The 10,951-nt window shown below is 31.8% G+C and overlaps 1 long non-coding RNA gene and 1 other non-coding gene across 3 annotated transcripts; both read right to left on the bottom strand.

Moving 5' to 3' along the window:
- Window positions 1-339: 339 nt before the first annotated feature.
- Window positions 340-9,511, bottom strand: LOC122536489. Of its 2 annotated transcripts, none has more exons than XR_006308405.1 (3): window positions 8,864-9,511; window positions 2,628-2,935; window positions 340-1,254 (listed from the first exon to the last, which is right to left on the bottom strand). It is a non-coding gene; the product is annotated as an uncharacterized LOC122536489 (long non-coding RNA). The 2 variants fall into 2 exon arrangements; XR_006308404.1 differs by lacking the exon at window positions 8,864-9,511 and adding an exon at window positions 5,885-6,211.
- Window positions 9,512-9,861: 350 nt separating this feature from the next.
- Trnat-cgu lies at window positions 9,862-9,933 on the bottom strand. The gene has a single exon. It is a non-coding gene; the product is annotated as a tRNA-Thr (tRNA).
- Window positions 9,934-10,951: the final 1,018 nt, after the last annotated feature.

The raw sequence follows: 10,951 nt of genomic DNA, 5'->3' as shown, positions 1-10,951 counted from the left end.
CCCTTATTTTTCAGTAAAGTAAAAGTTGTGATTGTAAAGATTATATGTACTAAAACTTTGACCATAATACAATATAAAATACAACATGTAATAAAAAGTATAAATAATGAATAAAATGCTTGTTTTATCTTATGTTTTATGGTAGCATGTGTATGGTAACATTTTTTGTTATAAATGCATAATAGTATATTTTCTGTTTTTCTGTAATTCATTGAAATTAAAATATCTGCAATTATTATTTAAATAATTCTCTCCTAAAAACTTGCGACACATCATTTTGAATACTTTAAGGATATTAAAATTCTAATTAAAATATGAAAATTCTGAAAATTTTATCTGAAATCCCTAAACGATACTACAATAATAATTAATTCAATTTTATGCCTTAATAATTGATTAAGCTCATAAATCAACGTATTAATGTAACTATCAGAGAACTTTCTATAATTTCAAAATATGTATACATAGATTTAATATTCGTGAACGATTCAAGACACAACTCCGGAAGCGTCCTTATGACGTCAGCAGCCGGTCGCAAATTCATCTTTAAATCGATTGGATACCGACTCACTCGTGTTCAATATGGAAACTACGATATCATAATCATCGACTAATTCTAACCTTGCTATTCTCTTCATTTATCTCCCACGATTACAAATTGAAATTAGGTTAGGTTATTTAAACGGATTTATTTAGGTTGAGTAAGTTGCAATACGAAAGAATAAATTATCTATCGACGACGTATCCATGTATCGTCGAGAATAGTCATTGAAAACATATCGAAAACAGGGTCGGCAAAGTAAATACTGACCACACCTGCATTACGCTTGACAAACAGTTAAGGATTCACTTACATCTCAAAATTTCAGAAACAAATGATCGTACATTGAAAACTTTAGTATCAAAGTACACTTTTTTATACTATTACGCTGTATCAGCGTATAACTCGAAGGATGTTTATGTAATATACTATCTTCTTTTTTCAAATTCATATATGAAATAAGAATTGAAACTTGTTCTATCGATACATACCTTTTTATCAAAATTATTACACGTAGCAAATTTGTAAAATATTATATCAATGTTATATCAACTATAGATCACGTTAAATCTGCTTTACGATATAATTCTATTTTATTGTAAAGAAAGCCAAAACATCAAACCGAATTCTTCAAACTTGAGAAGCAAACCTCAATGTATGTAATTTTGGTACATGAACTATCTCTGTTAAGTCTTGATATCTAGAACCACACCCTGAAATCAAAATAGTCGAAATCAAGATATAGCAGTATACTCTATCGCAATATAATTTTTATCTCGTGTCGCGTAGACTTGAGAGGAACAGCAAGATTAAATATGTATACCATAAAAACATCGATGCTCGTACGTGTGTCGATTCACGTGAGGAGCGCTTGGATCGCGCAGGTGCGATCTGGGAGCAACTGCGCCGCGATTACGAATCACCGATGGAAAAGCGGAAAGTGTCGCGAATGTGCAACACGTAAACGAAACTTTTCGTATCGATCGCGGCTAGAAAGTCACGTTGCCCTCGCGTGTCGATACCGATATAAGTACCCCTTCATACCCCGCGTCTTGTGGACCGACCGTTGTGTCGTAGTTAGCGAGATAAGCGATTTATCGCCGTGTATTGCGATACAGGCTGTACGCTGCGCGCGCATGCGCAACCATTCCGGCAGAAAGAAAGCCGTAGTCGTAGGCATGTATTCCTTCGTCTTCCCCCCAACCGTTACGAGCAGGTGACGTCGCGATCTCGTCTAGTTCGGTCGTGCGATGATAAATTGATACACGTGTACGTCGTCGCCGTGTATCATTCATTTTTATTCTTAACGCTCCTTTTTTTTCTTTTTTCTTCCCCCCCTTAATGCTTCTGCACGAAGAAAATTTTACACATTCTAATGTACGAAACATTTTATACGTTTTAATGTAGCGTACCACGAGCTATTTTAAATTTTACTGTAAAGTATACTCAACGTATCACTCAAAAGTCATGTAATGTTCGAAATTGTCGCTAGAATTTTATTTCCACGTGTCCCTTTTACTATTAAAAAAAAATGAAAACGTATTCTCACGTGTTTCGACAGTAGCGTGTTAAGTCGTGTACGCATTAATAAATAAGGCCTTGTATACCTATCGGTAAACCTATCGGAACATGAATATATTTGCAAACGATCATTTCGTATGTAATGACAAACACATGATGAAATATTCGTCAACTGTTCATGAATAGTGAGAATACATCTTTATTTGGACTATGGTTGCATAAGTGTTGCAACTGTCATTTTGTTCACAATTTATTAGAACATGCATATACTGCAACCATAATTAAATTCATGAAACATTCTTGGAACTTATAAGAATATATATATACAATATCATATGATAGATACATAAAATATTTTTATAGGTTATGTATGTACATGTATGTACAATATAACATTGATGTAAATTTTTCAAAAAATAAGCAACGAATTACTCTAGCAAACTGTTGGAAAATACCATATGTAAAGAAAATATATACAAAGTTAACTTAAATCTAAACCTAACCTGAACATGTATCTTTTGAACGATTGAATTGCCAAAATTAAGATTTTGCATTTAAGACTCACCAATTTTCATTTCAATCAGCCATTGGGATCGTTCTGACGTGAAAGCGGTATTAATTACTTCTTTTTCCTAAGTCGCGCTCATTTCTCGATATTTTCAGGCTGTTTTCGAATACACGCGCACAAGCTGCCTCTGGCGTTATTCACTTGCAATTACCCGTTCAAGTCTCAAACCGTTACAGAATTATACGCAGTAACGGGATTCGATTCACTGGAGTAAGACTTGTTTAATTTCCCTCTTGAATAAAGCCTGTGAATCTGGGCCATCCGGTGGCAAACATCTTTCCGATGCATCGATGATAACGTCCCCGCTTGAATATTCGATATTTTTTGAGATTAGCGAACCGGATGTTTCATCAGTTCAATTGACTACATAATACTAGGGATTATTTGATTGAAGTTAGGTCACGTGTTTGTTAGGTTATGTCGCCTGTTGTATGTTAATTAATCTCCTTTGATTTTGAGTATCAATTTCATTTAATTGATTGATTTTAACTTAATTGATTAATTTTTTGAAAAAAAAAGAAAAAAATTGTAAGTAATTCTATAGTTTTAGCTACGAATGGTTAATTATGGTTTTCAGTGTCTCGATTATATCTGTTATTGTAAACTGACTTCAGCCATGCGATTTAAGAGAATTTAAAGGGCCAGGAGCTTCATTTTTGTTTTATTCAAATAAAATTCGAATAAATTTCTTATGAAAATAAAGGAAAATTTCTAAATAATGTCTGATATTTTTTAATCGTAATATTTTGTGAATTTAGTGTCTCTTATATTGCGTAATTTACGGAACTTACCATTTGCGTAACAGTTTTAAGTTAACGAAAGCTGGTTGATTAATTATTGATCCTTTCACGTTTAATGATGCGTGTACATAACATTATACTTTAAAAGATTAATTAAACAACAAATATCCCCCGTTTTCGGCGAAATTGGCTTGAAATTTAGTATTATACAAGATACAAAGATACATTTTTTTTTCCTTTTATTTCACGATGGAATTTACAATTGAATTTATTTTATTTATAACAAACAAATTATATTAATAATTATGTGAAATTACGTGAAATTATACTCTTCCATAAAATTCCTTGACACAACTAAAAATAACACGTAAATTCTCTTATAATCTGCCTGTCTTATGTAATAGATGACCAGTACGAATGATTTATTATCTACAAGTATGATCTATTATGCGCTCTAAAATGGTACAAAAATAATGACTAACAGAATATTATATTCGAGACTATATCAACGTTGCTAAAGCACCAATTTAGCGTATCGTCATCTTTTTCGCCGTAAACGTTGAGGAAATAAATAGGAAATATTATAATAAACGCCCTAACAATGTTTAGAAAGCGTGACAAATACTGTCAACAAGTGAATTTTTTCAACGTTGAAATTACTGAGAATGTCTCAGACAGCATCTAACCCAAACCCAAACTAATAGTGGTGACAATATTACTATATAATTTATAATTGAAATTATTGAGTTTATATAATTGAAATTAATAATTAAAAGTAATATTGATAATTAGTAATATTAGTATATTAAAAGTTGTATATTAAAGTTTATTAGTATATTAGTATATTGAAATTGTTGAAATTATATAATTGAAAATTAATAAATAAAAGTAATATCAATTAAAATTAAGAAGCTAGATAATAAAACAAATAATATAAAATAAATAAGAAATAATGATAAACAATAAAAATAAAAAAAATTGCTGCACATTAGAAACTATACATTATATAGTAGTAAGAATCTAGTAGTAACAAGTCTTATTAAATAAACTTTCATTTAAAATTTAACTGCTGTAACCAAAATTCGTCTGATTTGATTAATGTAGAAATATTTCAAAATCAAATATTTAACAATTTTAGAAAGACGAGTTAACTTGTTAATCAGATAATTTCTATCTTTTTACCTATATTTGTTATAAATTGAAACGACGAAGTTAAAAGTAGCTTCGGTTACATATAAATAAATGATTTACAATAAATATAAATTGACACAAATATAAAAAGTATTGCATGAAATTTGATTCATTCAATCAATGATTAATCTTAATTTAATTTAGATTTAATTCATTTAAATTATGCAATTGATAAATAATAAATACATATTTATTATAAAAAGACATTTATATTCATAAATGTCTATATTTACATTTATGAAATTGGCCATCTCGTTACTTACGTATTTCTAATTCTATTTTCGTTCAAATGTTGAGCTTTTACGTCATATCGTGAAATAATACCTAGCGAATGGCGTGTAGAAAATTTTCCTCTGTTCAAAAAAAGGTTAAACTTCGGTTTCCGAAACTTCGATTTAAACCTTTCACAAAACCACTCTATTCACGCAAACCGACTACATAAATCGCAAATCCTTCGATTCGTTATATTCTCTTTTAATATCACCAAAAACGCTATCCGCCGCAAAATCCGCGAAAATATGAAAATTTGTAGTTAGATTCTTTTATCTATTCTTAACCATATTAACTTGTTTTTCAATTCTCAATTGATATACGATTGGATCATGGATCACAACAATTTAGATTTGATTTCGAATTATTCATTTCCAGTTACTTAAATTCCTGTTAATAATTCATTTCATCCTCATTTCATTTTTATTTTAACTTTTTAAATTTAACTTAAATTTATCGAATTCTCATTCCAATTTCTCTAACTCAATTTAATTTCATTCATTTTCCCCAAGTGTTTCTCCACATCGACTTTTATTACACGTTCTCGTAATTCTAAATTCTTTCTGAAATTTATATTTAGCAGATAAAGTAGATTAGTTACATCCAAGTCTAAACTGCATTATTATTCAAGCTTCGCGAAAATTCTAAAACGTTTATCAATACTTTTACTACAATCAAACTCTGATACAAGCAACATTTTACACAGCAGCCAATTAAACTGAACTGTTCGTTTAATTCATTCATCCGAACGATGAGTTATTGTGTAAAACAGGAACCTCAATTATACCGCTTGCCCCTCCCCCCCCCAATAAAATCGAACAGAGTTTTACTCTGTCCATACATTACACAATCAACTATGAAATTTTTATTCAATAAAATTAGAACACAAAAAGAGGGAAGGAAAGAAAGATGCAGAGGTATATAAATTTTCAACGACCCAGTTTGCTCACGCTTCGAATCCCTCCCGCTTTTCCTTTTCTTCCTTCCTCTCGCGAAAGAGCTTGCAAACTGCAGCGTGATGTAACGCAATACATCGGCACGCTATTATATTACCTGACACAAAGCCTTGAAGACGCAAGGTTTTATTCACCCCCGTTTCGGTAGAGAAACATTCTCGGATGGAATCGATGTCGATTGGTTCGCGTAGCGAATGAACGCCACGTACGTGGCGCGGCGAGTTCCGTAATTGTGGAATATTTTGCAATTCGTGGATTGGAAGGCGCCTTTCTCGAAAGAGCGTCGCTGGCAATGCCGGTCACGTAGGCCAGTAGTTCCGAGGGTGCCCTGAGCACGGCGCAGAATACTAGAATACTAGCGGCGGGAATGCACGGCGAATACCCGCAACGCGAGTAACTGCTCGTCCGCGAGCCCCAACCAACCAACGAACGAAGAACGAACGAACGAACGAACGAATGAACGAGCAAGCAAGCGAGAAAGCGAGCAAGAGCGGATCGTATATGCCCCTCACGCTTCGACGCGCCACCGTATGTACCATGTGTATGTATAGACGTATGTATGTACGTACGTATGTATGTACGTATCTATCTATCCGTTTAAAACGTGCCTATGTGCCCCTTACATAGTCGGCATAATTTTAGCTTTTTATCGTCGCGACGGAAGTTAGCGAAAAATTACGAACCCGTGATAAGCAATTTCGTCATTTTTCGCGGCCATCCGCGACGAGTCCGCTTTTCCGTCCATCGAACATATAGGTAAATATACCCGTCTTCGTTGCTCGTTTCTATTTTCTACATTTTTCCGAGGAACTTTCTTTTTTTTTTTTTTTTTAAACGTCTTTCCCTTTCTTCTTCATTCGTTCAATCAGTCTCCAACGATTTTGAGAGAAACAAAAAGAAAAGGTTCGTCACGCTCGAACGATTTTTAGTTGCTAACGATAATTTTTATTAATATATTATTGTTTATATATTTTTATTAATATATTATTAGTATATTATTAATTTTAGTTAATTTTTATTAATATATTATTAGTGTATTATTAATTTTAGTTAATTTTTATTAATATATTATTATTTTTGTAATTTTTGTTAATATATTATTGTTTATATATTTTTATTAATATATTATTAGTATATTATTAATTTTAGTTAATTTTTATTAATATATTATTAGTGTATTATTAATTTTAGTTAATTTTTATTAATATATTATTATTTTTGTAATTTTTGTTAATATATTATTGTTTATATATTTTTATTAATATATTATTAGTATATTATTAATTTTAGTTAATTTTTATTAATATATTATTAGTGTATTATTAATTTTAGTTAATTTTTATTAATATATTATTGTTTATATATATTTTCATTAATATATTATTAGTATATTATTGTTTGTTAATAATTCTTACGTAATAGGCGATAAATTTGGACAATGTGCAAGCAACGATGAGTTTATAAAAAATTTATGGATATATAAGTACATACACGATGCATATGCTTAACCCTGAAGTATTGTAGACACTGGAACTTATGCAACAAGGTTTCATAGACCGTTAATATTTATTTCCTTTTAGTATTATGTGCTAATAACGAGGAACGAACATTAAGCATGATTAAATAACAGCAACTGAAAAATATAAGATAATGCAGAGAGGGAAATAAGTACGGTTGAAAATCTCACAATTTACAATATTTAAGGATTAAAGTATGTATGTATTATGAAACTAAATGATAAAATTATATTAACAAAAATATATATAAACAATAATATATTAATAAAAATGTGCATGTGTATGTAATGTGTAACTTATTCATTATATATACAAAAGTTATTGTTGTGTTATTATATATTATTATTATATTATTATATAATAATAATATAATAATATATATAAGTTTGTGTTATATATATACATATGTAATACTGTTGTGTTATATATATACATATGTAATATGATTGTGTTAAATATATATATATATATATATATATATATATATCTTTTATATATACATATGTAATATAATTGTGTTAAATATATATATCTTTTTATAAAATGCTGCAAGTGCATCATAAATTGTTCACAAATTGTTTATAATAATGATCGTTCAATTACTTTGAGCAGTGTATATGTTGTCTTAATGGATGGACGTTTAATTGGAAATGTCACGAAGTATCGTTAAATTTGATTAAAAGATTTTTATTATCCAGCTTGTACACGTGTGAATCTCTCGCAAAGGGGATTTCGATTTTCAGTCGAACGGACCATTACCTCGCCCACGTCGCAAACGATCGCCTAAAGTCTCGTGATCGAGTAAAACCGGTTTGAATGTACCAGTGCCGTAACAACTTACCAGCGAATCCTGGGATTAACAATGATTCGTGAAAACATGACATCCGTGGTCTGATTCACTCGTGTAAGGCAAGAAAATGTTGTACTTGCGAATGAAAGTTGAAGAAAAGAAAAAAGAAAATAGTTTTACGTCGTGAAGTATCATTTGTAATTACTAGCTTCCTCATATTACGTACATATATACGATAAAAAATTTATCGAGGAAATAACAGTTTAGCTTTTCAACAACCAGAATTGCGGAACAATGAAACTAAAATTTGCTTAAATAAAATTGCGATATCTCAAGGATACACGTTTAAATTATTTATTAATAATATCTTTGGCTCCTTCCAAAGACAGTTTTCATTATTAATTTTAATATTCTTTTATTTCAGTTTAAAAATGCAACTCTTTTTATTTATTTCTCTCAAAAAGAGGGGATAATTCAGGTTCCCATGGAAGGCAATCTTTGCCAATTATATTCCTACGAATCGCTCCTTTTGTTTTGTTAAGAAAGTCTAATCCATCTAAAATGATTCGCCTGCAAAAAAATATTCATCAACGAAAGAAATTATTCCGTCACTCATCTACAATACTTCTACCAGTTATTATCCATAAACTTAAAGTCTTAAAAAAAAAATCTGTATATTTGTCAAACTGTTACATTTTCAGCGACTTAATGCAAATTTAAAGCGCTATGAAGCAACAAAGGGGCAAGCATGAAAGGAGGGGCACCTAACCTGATCAAACGTAAACTCCTTGAAGCATCGTTTAAATCGCATTTACGATTCCGCCCGGTGCGAATAGAAAACGAAAGCGATGATGTAAGAAGGTGAGGATCGACGCGGCCGCGGCTGAAAGTTCGCTCGACGTAATATCGCGGCTTTTTTTTACGCTTTTTCTGTTCGAGCTGGTCGAAGTTTCATTAAGAATCCTCGGCGATCGAACATTCCGTTCGCTCGTCTCATGGTTCGCCGGTGTTCTCCTCGCGAGACGAGCAACCAAAGTATAGCTTAATATACGCGAGCGACCTCTGGTTCCTTACTTTACAAACATTTTACGGAAACAGTACGGGGCTCTCGCACTGGCCGGTGTGACTTCTGAATATCGAGAATGCGCAGCTTCGTTCTACGTGGGACGCATTCGCAGCTTCCCAACACGCAAGCTGAATTCCGAATCGCGCCATTTCCAGACCGATTTCTTATAATTGACAATGGCCCAACGAATCCTTCAATTCGAATCCAATGATTCACGGTCTTTGTCCAATACGGTTTGATGGATAATGTTCCGGACGATTTGGGGATTTATGAATTTAGACTTTTAAAGATGTATCGTCAACTGTAGGAGCTGCGATAAGAAGCTTCGAAGCTTTTCGAAGATTTGTAATTAAATATATACCTAGTGTAGAATAATTAAAAATCTTGGACTGAATTGATGTATGTATGTATTCCTACTTGATGAGAAAATACGAAATATTGAATATTGTCGTTTGATGTAAACGTGCCAATAATTTTGGCGTATCATGTATCATAAATAAATTTCACTGAATTAAAAAGAGATTTTAATTAAATACTCTTTCATGTTCAATATATTTTGATTTGTACATACAATATATTACATACAAATAACACCTTTTTAATGTTTTTTCAAAAATTGAAAATCTTTATAATATTTCATGATTTCTGTGCAATCGTAACAAGCGAAATCGAGCGTAATAAATTAAAAAAAAAAAAAATTTTGCCTCCTGTGAGGTTTGAACTCACGACCCCTGGTTTACGAGACCAGTGCTCTGCCACTGAGCTAAAGAGGCTGATGTTTTTCTGTCTTCTCACAAACCAAATTAAGAATATACTGTGTTGTGTATTTGTAGTTAACGAAAAACAGAAAATGAACGAGACGAAGAAGAACGAGTAGTATGGTGCCTGCGTCCAAGATGTGATAAAAATATAAACGAGATACGTGTATACTTATATATAAAATATAAACGAGATACGTGTATACGTATATATATATATATATATAAAATATAAACGAGATACTACGTGTATACTAGAAGTGTGCGAAAATCCAATATTTACACGAAATTTCTCCGGGATAGGGACGGGTATCCGAAAATTTCGAGATTCTCGAAAGAATCGGGATTCGGGAAATGATTGGTAACAAGAATAAATAATTCGTTAAAGACCGCGCCTTCAACTATGTCGAAAGGTCGCAGATCTAGAACCATCATTCGAGCAATTCCTTCGTTTGGTTTAACAATCTTTCGCGTATCATTTTGTACATGCGACAAGTTTTATATCGATTCAGTCTCTTTTCTAGTACATGTACTTATGTTTGAATGAATATGCTTCAAATGGCGTAATAAACCAGTAGTACTCGCATACTTCGTTTTAAATTCATGGTAACAATGTATGCATTCCGCCTTTGTATCATCTTTTTCCTGAAAATGTTCCCAAACAGAGCTTCTCTTTACCTTCTTCCTTTGCACGATATCTTCTGCACTACTTCCTGCTACCACAACTTTACTCTCACTATCACTCGACACTTTTTTTAAAGATTTTAAATACAGATTTTGAAATATACGTCTGAGCTTCCCGAATTTCTCAGCGATACTGCTCAACAGCGTACGTAATGTCCAAGTACTAAACACGCAGTCACACGTTCGTTTACATCAGATCACACGATTCTTAGAATAAGTGTTTCCAATAACTTCACTGGAAGGAGAAACTGAACTGTGTATTTACATATTTTGTAGGCTGCTATACAGCATTGTAGAATAATTCGATAAACGGTAGCCGGTTCTCGAAATTTTCGGGAATCTCGACTTA

This window comes from Frieseomelitta varia, unplaced genomic scaffold (genome assembly GCF_011392965.1).
Source record: "Frieseomelitta varia isolate USP_RPSP 00005682 unplaced genomic scaffold, Fvar_1.2 scaffold_841, whole genome shotgun sequence".
In the NCBI taxonomy this organism is placed as follows: Eukaryota; Metazoa; Arthropoda; class Insecta; order Hymenoptera; family Apidae; genus Frieseomelitta; species Frieseomelitta varia.
This window is presented reverse-complemented; position numbering and strand designations above follow the sequence as displayed.